This window comes from Cervus canadensis, chromosome 15, assembly GCF_019320065.1.
Source record: "Cervus canadensis isolate Bull #8, Minnesota chromosome 15, ASM1932006v1, whole genome shotgun sequence".
Classification (NCBI taxonomy): Eukaryota; Metazoa; Chordata; class Mammalia; order Artiodactyla; family Cervidae; genus Cervus; species Cervus canadensis.
The window spans coordinates 13395061-13409857 of NC_057400.1; the positions used below are offsets into that span (position 1 = coordinate 13395061).

General features: G+C 42.5%; 1 protein-coding gene across 9 annotated transcripts in view; it reads right to left on the reverse strand.

The window, feature by feature from the left end:
* NCKAP5 (NCK associated protein 5) overlaps positions 1-14797 on the reverse strand; it is a 1111865-nt gene that overhangs the window by 20707 nt on the left and 1076361 nt on the right. The window contains exon 18 of one of the 9 annotated variants that reach the window (XR_006273101.1): positions 4597-4770. The exons of the other annotated variants lie outside the window; for them this stretch is intronic. The gene's annotated coding sequence lies outside the window, so the exon portion shown is untranslated. The remainder of the gene's footprint in view (positions 1-4596; positions 4771-14797) is intronic. 9 annotated transcript variants of the gene reach the window in all.

A 14797-nucleotide genomic window follows, 5' to 3' on the forward strand; every position in this document is an offset into this window, starting at 1 on the left:
AAGACACAAGGAAGGAAAGGGGAAGGAGACTGGAGAGAAGAGAAAGAAATTCTCTATTGCCAGGCAAACTTGGGCATCAGTGGATTTAACTGGGCAGTATCCAGCGACAATGTAGGGGGAAGGGTGGAAAAGCAATCTTAAAAGTAATCAGGTTATAAATGATCCAGGGCTTTAAAGAGGAAATTAAAACTGCCCAGCAACACCTTGAACACAAGTCAGTAAGCATGTTGGGAAGATCCCCTGGAGAAGGGCATGGCAACCCACTCCAGTATTCTTGCCTGGAGAGTCACATGGACAGAGGAGTCTCGTGGGCTACAGTCCAGGGGTTGCAGAGTTGGGCATGACTGAGCAACTAGCCCAAGTGTGCAGACAGGTACCAGCATTATGGTTGGCCCTCCGTGTCCACAGAGGGCCAACTGACTGCATCATGCCATTTTATATAGGGAACTTGAACATCCATGGCTTTTAGTATCTGTTGGCGGGGGGTCCTGGGACTAATTTTGCCCACTAGCTGGGGATAGCAACAGGTTGAATTCTGAGCCTAGAAAGGCAGCAGTATCTCCGAGTTCTGGCTCACATGTCTTCATCTCTGTAGTATGTCCTCCCACATTTCAAGGCTGGCCAATATCCACTATCTCTGGAGACTCTGGAGGAAAGCCTTCTCTGAGTCCTTTTTTTGACCGGGGGGCCTTGACCAGTGCCTGCTTTTTTTTCTCCCTCCTTCACTGTGCAGACTGTCATCATGGTACCAGCGGGCCTCTGTGAACTGGTGGCCACAGCTCTTTCTCTCATGTAGGTACTGTGATCCCATGTATCTTTGCATCCCTTTTGCCCAGAACATCTAGCGCATGGGACGTCCATAGATGTTAGTGGAATAAAGGGAGTTTGCTAATTATATTTCTTATTTACTGGTCTCCTTCCATTTCCTATCTTTTCTTTGTCTTTCTCCTAACATCCTTTATTATCTTTGAAAGTGACTGAGTTCCAAGGACAAGATGCTGTATAGCCTGGTGGGGAACATTCATTTATTTCCTGAGGGGTAGTTAAAGCTCTAATTACTCAGAAGACACTTGGGTTTCATTTATTTAGAAAGTAGAGATAACTTTCCCAGTAAATAAACAGGAAAAGAGATTTTGATTTTCAAAAAAACTTGATTCACAGACGACTTTCAAGGAGCATTTCTTTTGCCATAAACCAAGCTCTTTGAAATAATCAGCAGCACTGCAGACTGCAAGGTTAGAGATTAAAACAGAGGAAATAAGTGGGGATTATATCATCTAGCAATGGGAAGACTGAATATGTCAGCGAGGCTTTTTAAAAATCCAAGTAGTTTTATGTGAAGGAAGAAAAATCCTCATTGTGCACAAAATAAAATGGGACATTGCCTAAGAATGAAGGTTTCAGGATTCTTGGATGAATTAAAAGAATACTGGATGTCCCTAAAGAACACAAGAGACTTTCGAAAGGCCTGAAGTGACTGAGCCTGAAAGGTTGTTGCTGAACGATAAGACGCTGGGATTCTTGGCCTCTGGAGGAGACAAATTCAATCCGGGGCCAGAGACGAGGCTGGATCGCTCAGAGCTTTTGTGTAATAAAGTTTTATTAAAATATAAAGGAGATAGAGAAAGCTTCTGACATAGGCATCAGAAGGGGGCAAAAGAGTACCCCCCTCCTAGTCTTTAGCTGTAAGTTATATAGTCACTCACAGTCTGTTAATGAAAAGAAAGGAATGTCTTAGAATTTAGAATGGCACCAGATAATTCATCCCTGGCCATAAAATGATTGACTTGAATCTTGTAGAAGGGCAGATTACCAACAAATAGTTTTGTTTACATAGATTAGGGGAACAATATCTGAGTAAGTAGGTTGGGCCATTTGGCGGAACCTGGGGTAAATTAACATATCTTAAGACAAACATTTCCATAAGAAAAAGAAATGTATTGGTTAACTCAAGGTTTGAGAGTAGTTAGCTTCAGGTGGAACCAGGTGTCTAGGCATTTTAAGAGAAACTTCCTTTTAAATTTGTATATAGAAAAAAAAAAAAATCGCTGATTTGTTTCCTCCTGCCGCTTAAGAGAGATAAAAATGTCTGGCCCTTGCAGCCTATTTCCTCCGTTTGGAGACCCCTGGCCTTCCTGCCTGTTACCCTCTCAAGTCCCTCGACGCAGGACAAAGTGGGACCTTAGGGTCACCTGGAAAAATGTCTGGCCTTGGCTGTGTCCTTTGGGGCACAGAGGAAAAACGCAATGTGGCAGAAGCAGACCAATGCAACCAACAGGTAGGAACATTTCATACATCAGAACTGGCGCCAGGAAAGTAGTGAGTGCGGAGGGCGCAGGGGAAGGATAATCATCCTTCAACTGTGTGGAAGCCTCGAGTCACAGTTAGGTGTGTGTGGGCTGGAGCTTCTCTTGGTTGGCTCCAGAGCAGTGGTGTCTCTGCCACATACATCAGCAGTTCTCTAAAATGACTCGAAAACATACTTTCCCTTAAATTGATGTTTAAGAATTAGTTGGCACAATGTCCCTTAAATATGCCTGCTGGGTCATATCAAAAGGTTTATTGAAACTCATGAAACTAATCCAAAGGCTGCTCCTTATTGGAAAATGACTAGAAAGAGATGTTTAAGTTCAGACTGGCTAACCATGGACACATACACACAGACACACACACACACACACACTCTCTCTCTCCTGATCTTTCAGCAGAAGGCTATAGAAATGCCATTGTAAGCAAAGGGGGAAAGACAGAATCACCCCTCACAAAAGTGTTTAAGCACATTTTAGTCTCTTCGTCAGGGCCAATAAAGATCTCTCGCTGTGAGCCAGCTAGAAAAGAAACCAGGGGAAGGATGTTACACTTTATGTGGTCTGAATGTGATTAGTGATTAGTGCTGGTAGCTTCAGTCACTTGGGAATAGCAATCAGGTTTCTCTCCTGCAACTCTGAACAACTACACAACACCATTGGCTCCCAGCCCATACGATGATGGGATATTAACTGAAAGTCTAATTAATCTGTGAATGAATTACAGCCTAAAAATAGACTATTTTATAATCAATTTGAAGTGAGTCCCTAACAGAAGATAAGATGAAGAAAAAGCTATAAAATCATCAGAGGTTGGTACATTCTGTTCACTGTGACTGATGGTTTTAAGGGGGATAATTTTACAATCCATCAAATTTTTGTCATTTCAAAAATCATGCCTCCCAATGTATGCTATAAATTAATTTTTAAATTTACATATTTATTAAAAATCATATTGAAAACAGCAGGAAGAGAGCCCTGTTTGAATAATAACTTGTTATCCCACTGGAGATAAAAAACAAAAAAAAATTAAAAGATTTTTATTTTGAGGTAATAATCATATAAATTGCTATGTGAATTAGTTAAGGCAAGACTTTATTTCACCAGAAGCATCAATAGAGTATTACAGATAATCCCCCAAGTTCTCGTTTTGGGGAGATGAAGCCAGTCTCACAACATGGAGAAGGCACAGGAAGATGGGCCGGGAAGTGAAGACTATGGCACTGAGCCTGCTGGTAAGCATGTCTGATGTGGGGACTGCAATCTCCCTGGGAGGAGGGGTGGACAGGAAAACCCCAGGCCTGGCTCTTGGGAGGTGGAACACTTGAATTCATTTCAGAAACAACTTTCCAAAGAGACCCCTGACGGCTTAAGCCCAACTGGCCAACTTTCCCATCCACCGTGGAAGGCTTGCCGAGGTATAGACCATCCCAGATGTCTGCATTAGCCTAGGCTGCCAAGGGGCTGGGCACCTACTGGGGCGGGCTCCAGAGCATGCATGGAACTCCCTGGAAAGGCCCCGGGTTGTAGTCAGAGAGACGCCACGCCACGTCTGAGAAATACCACAGCTCACTCTAGATTAACCTCATAATAGACCATCAGCTCAAAGATCTGGCCGCAAGATATGAACTGCCTGGATTCAGTTCTCTGCCTGACAGAGAGATGAAAGGGTCAAAGGGAACAGGGCTGGTCTGAGTCATCATGTGTACTCACTAGGATAATGGATAACCCACTGGGCTGAGCTGACCCAAGAAGATGTTCTCTTTGAACTCCTAGGAGAGGTAGAGGGATGGTGAGAATATCCTTTTTCCATGAACTTCAGTTTAATCATGGCTGTTTCCTTCCACAGGGGATTCATGATAGATATTACTGCTATCTTTAAGAAAACAACAGAAATCCCTTTTTGAAGCACGAAAGGTGAGGAAGTGGCTCCTACTGCTCCCGCTACACGGAGTTCACTGCTATGGTGCAGACATGGCTAATCCGGGCACTCACAGGGCAACTGCCTCCTCCTAAGGCCATAGCAGGCGCTGCTTAACCAATCACCTTCCGCTGAACATGGATACAGCCTCAGAATTCTGAATACAGTAACTCAAGCAACCTCTGTTTACTGAATGTCCTTAGCATTTGAGATGAAGGCTATTTGGCATCCCTGCTTAGTGCCAGTGTGAAATACACATACACAGTATCTATATGTTGATGGAATAGGTATATCCGTGAGTAAATTTGCATACTATGAGATAAGTATATTGATGATGTCTAAGTATGTGAAAAGTTGAAGTTATCTTACCCCTCTCTTTCTCTCTTTTTCTCATAGCCTGTGTCAACCAGCCTTCTGGTAAACTGCCAATTTGTTCTCAGATGCATTCTTCTCCTTTTCCCTGCTTTGCATCACAGGGAATTATATCTCCCAGGCTCCCTGTTTCTCTGGCTTCTGGGCAGGTTCAGCCAATGAAAGACAATCCTGGATGGAAGGAGGAGAGGAGAAAGCAAGGCATTTCTTCCCTTCTCCATGACCCGTGGTGTTTCTGGCAGGAGATGCTTCTCCTCCATGGCTCTATCTATCTCCTGCCAGATAACACCTCTTACTCAATGTTGTAGCTAGCATTGGATAGTCCAGCTTCCGGACTTTAATATCACTTTCTGCCATCCTCCATCTCTAGGGAATGATTTGTACTTCTTGCTTCTGCTAATCTCTGGATGGCCTGATTGTCTCCTTTTAGCTTCTCAGCTATTCCATTATCTGGGTGGTTAACTCTTTCTCTTGGAGGGCACAACAAAACGTTATATGCACCAGGACAAAGGAGAAAGGAGCAGAGACCTCACAAGAGACTAAGCCAGACTTGCCTGTGAGTCTGTGATTGTCTGGAGTCTCCAGGTGAGGCATGGATCAACAGTGGCCTGCCGTGGGGCCAAGGGCACTGACTACAACAGTCCTGGGCACTGCTACGAGCTGGCGTAAGTCCTTTTGAAGATCGCCATTACCACCATTACCCCTACTATAATTTGGCCACAGGCCAAACTACAAGGAGGGAACACAGCCCCACCATCAACAGAAAATTGGATTAAAGATATACTGAGCATGGCCTGCCCACCAGAGTAAGAATCAGTATTCCCCATAGCAGTCCTTCCCATCAGGAAGCTTCCCATCAAGAAGGTTTGTACCTCTTATCCTCATCCAGAGGGCAGACAGAATGAAAACCACAATCTCTGAAAACTAATCAAACAAACATGGATTATAGCCTTGTCTAATTCAATGAAACTATGAGCCATGCCATGTAGGGCCACCCAAGATGGATGGGTCATGGTGGAGAGTTCTGACAAAACGTGGAGAAGGGAATGGCAAATCACTTCAGCACTCTTGCCTTGAGAACCCTATGGACAGTATGAAAAGGCAAAAAGATATGACACTAAAAGATGAACTCCCCAGGTCAGTAGGTGCCCAATATGCTACTGGAAAAGAGCGGAGAAATAGCTCCGGAAGGAATGAAGAGGCTGAGCCAAAGCAGAAACAATACCCAGCTGTGGATATGTCTGGTGATGGAAGTAAAGTTCGATGCTGCAAAGAACAATGTTGCCTGGGAACCTGGAATGTTAGGTCCATGAATCAAGGTCAGTTGAAAGTGGTCAAACAGGAGATGGCAAGAGTGAACATCGATATTTTAGGAATCAGTGAACTAAAAATGGACCAGAATGGGCGAATTTAATTCAGATGGCCATTGTATCTACTATTGTGGGAAAGAATTCCTTAAAAGAAACTGAGCAGCCCTCATAGTCAAAAAAAGAGTCCAAAATGCAGTACTCGGGTACAGTCTAAAAAACGACAGAATGATCTCTGTTCGTTTCCAAAACAAACCATTCAATATCACAGTAATCCACATCTCCGCCCCAACCACTAATGCCGAAGAAGCTGAAGTTGAATAGTTCTACGAAGACCTACAAGATCTTCTAGAACTAACACCAAAAAGAGATGTCCTTTTCATTATAAGGGACTGGAATGCAAAAGGAGTAAGTCAAGAGATACAAGGAGTAAAAGTCAAGTTTGCTCTTGGAGTACAAAATGAAGCAAGGCAAAAGCTAACAGAGTTTTGCCAAGAGAACACACTGGTCATAGCAAACACCCTCTTCCAACAACACAAGAGAAGACTCTTCACATGGACACCACCAGATGGTCAATACTGAAATCAGACTATATTCTTTGCAGCTGAAGATGGAGAAGCTCTATACAGTCAGCAAAAACAAGACTGGGAGCTGACTGTGGCTCAGATCATGAACTCCATATTGCCAAATTCAGACTTAAATTGAGAAAGTAAGGAAAACCTCTAGGCCATTCAGGTATGACCTAAATCAAATTCTTTATGATTACACAGTGGAAGTGACAAATACATTCAAGGGATTAGATCTGATAGACAGAGTGCCTGAAGAATTATGGACAGAGATTCATAACATTGTACAGGAGAAGGTGATCAAAACCATCCCCAAGAAAAATAAATGCAAAAAGACAAAATGACTGTCTGAGAAGGCCTTACAAATAGCTGAGAAAAGAAAAGAAGCGAAAGGCAAAGGAGAAAAGATATACACATCTGAATGCAGAATTCCAAAGAATAGCAACGAGAGATAAGAAAGCCTTCTTAAGCGAACAATGCAAAGAAATAGAGGAAAACAATAGAATGAGAAAGACTAGAGACCTCTTCAAGAAAATTAGAGATGCCAAGGGAATATGTCATACAAAGGTGGGCTCAAATAAAGGACAGAAACGGTATGAACCTAACAGAAGCAGAAGATATTAAGAAGAATACACAGAAGAACTGTACAAAAAAGATCTTAATGACCCAGATAACCATGTTGATGTGATCACTGACCTAGAGCCAGACATCCTGGAATGTGAAGTCAAGTGGGCCTCAGGATGCATCACTATGAACACAGCTACTGGAGGTGATGGAATTCCAGCTAAGCTATTTCAAATCCAAAGAGATGATGCTGTGAAAGTGCTGCACTCAATATGCCAGCAAATTTGGAAAACTCAGCAGTGGCCACAGGACTGGAAAAGGTCAGTTTTCATTCCAATCCCAAAGAAGGGCAATGCCAAAAAATGTTCAAACTACCACACAATTGCCGTCATTTCAAATGCTAGCAAAGTAATGCTCAAAATCCTCCAAGCTAGGCTTCAACAGTAAGTGAACTGAGAACTTCCAGATGTTCAAGCTGGATTTAGAAAAGTGAGAAGAACCAGAGATCAAATTGCCAAAACTGTTGGATCATGCAAAAAGTAAGAGAATTCCAGAAAAAATTCTGCTTCGTTGACTACACTAAAGCCTTTAACTGTGTGGATCACAACAAACTGTGGAAAATTCTGAAAGAGATGGGAATACCAGATCACCTTACCTGCCTCCTGAGAAACCTGTATGCTGGTCAAGTAGTAACAGTTAGAACTGGACATGGAAAACAGATTTGTTCCAAATTGGGAAAGGAGTATGTCACGGCTATATATTGTTACCTTGTTTATTTAACTTATATGCAGAGTAAATCATGCAAAATGCCAAGCTGGATGAAGCACAAGCTGGAATCAGGATTGCTGGGAGAAATATCAACAACCTCAGATATGCAGATGACTCTAGCCTTATGGCAGAAAGTGAAGAAGAACTAAAAAGCCTCTTGATGAAGGTGAAAGAGGAGAGTGAAAAAGCTTGCTTAAAACTCAACATTCAGAAAACTAAAATCATGGCATCTGGTCCCATCACTTCATGGCAAATAGATGGGGAAACAATGGAAACAGTGACAGATTTTATTTTCTTGGGCTCCAAAATCACTGTAGATGGTAATTATAGCCATGAAATTAAAAGATGCCTGCTCCTTGGAAGAAAAGCTATGACAAACCTAGACCTCATATTAAAAAGCAGAGACATTACTTTGCCAACAAAGATCCATCTAGTGAAAGCTATGGTTTTTCCAGTAGTCATGTATAGACATGAGAGATGGACCATAAAGACGGCTGAGCACTGAAGAATTGACACTTTTGAACCATGGTGTTGGAGAAGACTTTTGAGAGTCTCTTGGACTGCAAGGAGATCAAATCAGTCAATCCTAAAGGAAATCAGTCCTGAATATTCATTAGAAGGACTGATGCTGAAGCTGAAACCCCAATACTTTTGATCACCTGATGTGTAGATTCGATTCATTAGTAAAGACCCTGATGCTGGGAAAGATTGAAGTCAAGAGGAAAAGGGGGTGACAGAGGATGAGATGGTTGGATGGCATCACTGACTCAATGGACTGAGTTTGAGCAAGCTCTGGAAGATGGAGAAGGACAGGAATGCCTGGTGTTTTGTAGTCCACGGGGTCACCAAGAGTTGGACACAACTGAGTGACTGAACAACAACAACGACAAATTCTTTCTACAGAAAGACATAGAATGGTTCCTGTTCCATGCTAAAGTGAAATGAAAATCACTCAGTCATGTGCAACCCCATGGGCTATACATTCCATGGAATTCTTTAGGCCAGAATACTGGAGTTGGTAGCCTTTCCCTTCTCCAGGGGACCTTCCCAACCTAGGAATCAAACCCAGGTCTCCCACATTGCAGGCAGATTCTTTACCAGCTGAACCACTAGGGCAGCCCGAGAATACTGGACTAGGTATCCTATCCTTTCTCTAGCAGATCTTCCCAACCCAGGAATTGAACTGGGTCTCCTGCAATGCAGGCAGATTCTTTACCAGCTGAGCTACCAGGGAAGTCCTGTTCCATGCTAGACCCTGACCAATGCAATCATCAAACTCTATTTGCTCTATATATTTTTTCCTTCTTATTTTGGCCCCACCACACAGCTGGTAGGATCTCAGGATCTCTGATCAGCGACTGAACCAGGCTATGGCAGTGAAGCCCAGAATCCTAACCACTTGGTATCAGAGAACTCCCAGTTTGCTCTAGTTTTAAAACATGTCCTAAACCCATTTCCCTGGAGAAGGGTATGGCAACCCACTCCAGTATTACTGCCTGGCGAATTCCATGGCCAGAGGAGCCTAGTAGGCTACAGTCCACGGGCTTGCAAAGAGTTGGACACAACTCAGCGACTAATACACACACAAACCCATTCAGCTTCCCAGGCAGTGCTAGTGGTAAAGAATCTGCCTGCCAATGCAGGAGATGCAAGAGACATGGGTTCAATCCTTGGATTGGGATGCTACCTTGGAGTAGGAAATGGCAACCTGCTCCAGTCAAATTCTATGGACTGAGAAGCCGGGCAGGCCCCAGTTCATGGGGCTGCAGAGTTGGAAAGGCAGAGTGACTAAGTACACACAAACTCATTCATTCTCCGCCGTTTCTTTTCTGCTACAATGATCAGGCCACATATACCATCTCTTGCTTGGATGACTGCAATGGTCTCCTAAGTGGTCTTGGCACTTCCACTCTGACCTCTTAACAGTCCATTCTCCATCCAGCAGCCACAGCATTCTTTAAAAACTCAATCAAATCACAACACGTTCCTGTTCACAATACAATCCTCCAGTGGTTTCCCTTTGCTGAGAACTTCAGAAACCTAAAGTTATTGCCACAGCCTATAGGGTCCTATGTAATTTGCTCCTGATTTCTCTAATTCCCTTCCTCTCTATCTCTCTGTTTCAGCCATAATTCTTTGGGAACACATCACATGCCCCTACTTCAGGCTTTTGTACTTTCCTACACTCTCTGACAACATCCTCCTCTTCCAAAGAGTCACATTTCAAAGTTTCACTTCATTCACAACTCTTCAAATGTCCTCTCTTCAGAGTGACCTTAGCTGATCACTCTCTTTGAAGTAGTACCCACTCATCCTGCCTATTTTTTTTTTTTAATAAAATATCACTACTTGACATTATGCTTTGTTTATTATCTGTCTTCTCATCTAAAACATAATATCCCTACCCACAAAGGTAGGGACTTTTTTTTTTAACTTTCTTTGTCTGTAATACCTAGAATGTTGCCTATCAAGTAGCATAAGCTCTACAAACATTCTTGAAACAATAGGAATGACTGTATCTATATAGCACTGTGAAAAACAACTGGCAGAAATAAATACTTATATGATTAGCATAACATACAGAAAAACATTAGAAAACATTAGGAAAACAGATCAACACTTTCCTAATTAAATCAACATACATCTTCAAAATGGAAACCCACTGCAAACCAGGGTATTGTTTGGGAATTATGACACCAATGAAGTTAATGAGTGGACAATGATCAGAGAGAAAGTCCCCAAGAATTAAAATTTCTCCCATTTTTACATCACTACCATCCCTCCTTCTAAAGCAGTGTTCCTCAGTACCTGTATTTAGCGCACTTTGCAAGTGATGTTGGAAATACTTTTAAATTCCCATGTATCAAAGAGAACCAGATAGTTTTTGAATAAAGTTCATTGGTATGCTTATTTTAATTATTTAAGGTAGGAATAAATATACACCTGAGATATCTAGAGTTATTGGCCTGCTGCTTCTTCTGGCCAGGAATTATAGTTAGGAATGACCACTTGTTTCAAGTGAAAGTTGCTCAGTCATGTCCGACTCTTTGTGACCCCATGGACTATATAGTTCATGGAATTCTCCTGGCCAGAATCCTGGAGTTGGTAGCCTTTCCCTTCTCCAGGGGATCTTTCCAACCCAGGGATCAAACCCAGGTCTCCCGCATTGCAGGTGGATTCTTTACCAGCTTGTTTAAGGAATAGATACTGATAAATCCAAAGAACTCAAAGCTCCAATACTTTGGCCACCTGATGCAAAGAGCCAACTGTCTGGAAAAGACCCTGACACTGGGAAAGACTATGGGCAAGAGGAGAAGGGGACAATAGAGGATGAGATCTTGGATGGCATCACTGACTCAATGGATATGAGTTTGAGCAAACTCAGGAAGATAGTTAAGGACAGGGAAGCCTCAGTTCATTTCAGTTGCTCAGTCATGTCTGACTCTTTGTGACCCCATGAACTGCAGCACACCAGGCCTCCCTGTCCATCACCAACTCCCAGAGTCCACCCAAACCCATGTCCATTGAATCGGTGATGCCATCCAACCATCTCATCCTCTGTCGTCCCCTTCTCCTCTTGCCCTCAATCTTTCCCAGCATCAGGGAAGCCTGGCATGCTGCAATTCATGGGGTCACAAAGAGTTGGGCATGACTTAGCAATAACTACAACCGTAATCAAAGCTGATTTCTTCCTACTGAAGTTGAAGTCAAATGTCTGATTAATTCCTCTACCACATCATCTTCAGTTTTTTGGCTTTGGGTATACTCACGGGGCAAATTGTGTCCCCTGAAAAGCTACATTGAGGTCCTAGCCCTTGATTCCTGTGAATGTGACTTTATTTGGAAATAAGGTCTTTGCAGATATAATTAAGGCACAAGTGAGGATGGGTCATACTGGCATAGGACGGGTCCTTAATCCAATATGACTGGTGTTCTTCTAAGAAGAAGAGGAGAGGACTTCCCTGGTGGTCCAGTGGTGAGGATTCTGCCTGACAATGCAGGAAACACTAAGGGCAACTAGGCCCATGTGCCACAACTACTGAGTCCATGATCTCTAGAGCCTGTGCTCTGCAACAAGAGAAGCCATGGAAAAGAGAAGCCCATACACTGCTAACAGAGAGTAGCCCCTGCTCACTACAACTAGAGAAAGCCCATGCAAAGCAATGAAGAGCCAGTGTAGCCAAACATAAGTAAACATAAAACAATAGAAGTCTATTAAAAAAAAAAAAAAAAAAAAAAGGGAAGAGGAGAAGAGGTAGAGAGCCATGCACAGAGGAAGGAGATGTGGAGGGAGACACATGGAGAGGAGAATGCCATGTGAGGATGGAGACAGAGATTTGGGGTTGTCTGGCTGCAAAGCAACTGACAAATGCTGCAAAGTGTCGTCAGTAGCCACCAGGTTCCAGGGGAGCATGCCTGGGCCTGCTGACACCCTCATTTCAGACATTGGGCCTCCAGAACTGTTGCTTTAAGGTCCCCAATTTATGGTTCTTCATTACATTATGGTAACCCTAGGAGACTTGCTAGAGTACTCATTATTAACAGGAGCCATTTTAAGGTACTCCCAAAATTCCAGGTTTTACAAATATATGCTTATGAGTTTTTTCGAACTGATGAGGAGAAAAAAAGGAAAGCTTATTTTTACCCTTTTTACCTTTATTGGGCTTAAAAATGGATGCTGAAGATAAAACAACTTTGTTTAACTCTGTGCTATGTGAAATTATAAAACTATGAATATATTAATTCTGTAAAATATTAAAAAATACTTCATTTGAAAGGAAATATCATCAGAAAGGAAATGAAGTTATATTTAGAGTACCAAGCAATGATGGAATGGAACATTTCACGCCACATTTCTTTTATGCATGCATTAGTTCGCTGGCTGTGCTAGCATGTTAGTTATACTGTCTCACCCCCCACCCCCACCCCAACGCCCAACCCTAGCATGGCTGGTGGTGGAAAATGAGTAATCAACACTTCCTTACAAACATGTTCTTGGCCCAAATAAAGTTTTAACTAAAACTTAAGTTTTAGTCCCAAGGTTTTCCTTTCTTTAAAAATAAGTTCAAATTCAATTTCCTCTTAAAATTTGAAAATGTTGGATATAGGCCCAGGATTCTATTCCCAGCTAGAATTTCTGCTCACAGTATGCTGGGGGGAATACACCTGGTAGGCTGTGAATGTGAATGATTAACTTCCTCCACTCCCTTAGAGATGATAACCAAGTAAGTGAGTTATAGACTAAGTTAGGCACAGGCCAACTGGGGGGCCATCTGGCATAACGAAAAGAGTCTGACCAGCTCCTCATTTGAAAGCTTTTCTTAAAATCAAGGGAAATATGAATTGGCTCTTTACAGAGTCCAGAGTCCCTGTTGTGTCATGAAAGTTAGGTTGGCTCAAAAATATATGGGTCCAAGATGAACTCAGGTGCCATCCCCCAGCCTCCAGTGTGGCCAGGATAAACTCAGGTGCCATCCCCCAGCCTCAATAAAGTTGTTGACCGTTGTGGGCCATATCTATGCTTATGATGCAGAAAGAAATCTCTTATCCAAATGGGAAAAAAATGTTATTTTCTTGGTAAAGAGAAAACAGCTTCAGAATGAAGGGCAGCATCTCTACCCCAGAAGGTCTGTCAGGAGTGACACCTAATTCAGTGCTGGGAAAATCAGTGCGGGAGCTGGAAATGTCAGAACCTGCCCTTCCTTTATGGGAGAAGCAACCTTCTGATCCTGGAACTTCTTTGCTTGATTCCTGACCACGGTTCCCACCTTGTGCCCCGTAATCCCTAAACAAATGATAGCTCATGACTAGTTCTCAGGGGAATTGCCTCTTTTGGCTTCCCTCATAGCTCAGTTGGTAAATCATCTACCTGCAATGCAGGAGACCTGGGTTTGATTCCTGGGTCGGGAAGATCCCCTGGAGAAGGAAATGGAAACCTACTCTGGTACTCTTGCCTGGAGAATCCCATGGACAGAGGAGCCTGGCGGGCTACAGTTCATGGGATTGCAAGAGTCGGACACGACTTAGGGACTAAACCACCACCAGAATAAATGAGCCAGTATTCACTCTACCAGTTTCCTTCCTGTGATCGTTGGTGCATAAAGTGGGAATGAATCCAAAAAAGGGATGCTATAGAAATGTGGGGGCCTAATGATATAAAGTTGTGCCTTCATTTGAAACAGGATACAAGGATACTTGTAGCTGACTCATTGGAAAAGACTTCAATGCTGGGAAAGATTGAAGGCAAAAGGAGAAGAGGGTGACAGAGGGTGAGATATTTAGAAAGTACCACAGACTCAATGGACATGAATTTGAGCAAACTCCGGGAGATAGTAAACGACAGGGAAGCCTGGCATGCTGCAGTCCACGGGGTTGCAAAGAGTTGGACACAACTTAGCAACTGAGCACACATAACACACACAAAGATACTCAGTTGCTCCTGTTGCATCCAACTTATCCACACCACACATATTTGTGTTTCTTCCACTTGACTCTTTTAACTTTTTACACGCCGTATAATTTTATTTCTCTGATAATCCATTATTTTCTATTTAAAAATCTTTAAAAGTATCTCATTTCAGAGATATATACCCTTCTTCCAAGTTTTGCTGAATTTTTCTTTTTTAAAATTAAAAAAAATTTTTTTAATATGGACCATTCTAAAAGTCTTCATTGAATTTGTTACACAATATTGTTTCTGTTTGATGTTTTGGTTTTTTTGGCTGCAAGGCATGCAGACTCTTAGCTCCTTGAACAGGGATTGAACCTATACCCCTTGCACTGGAAGGCAAAGTCTTAACCACTGGACCACCAGGGAAGTCCCAGATTTTTCTTTTTCTAGTGATGATTAAATGTGTTGCCAAATACTACCTACACTAGCAACTAACTTTCATGTGAATATTCTGGCCAAACCAATGCTAATAAATCCTAGTTTGTTTCAAAAATTCAATGCTGAGGAAAATTTAGTTTGCAACACATATGATGGTACATACA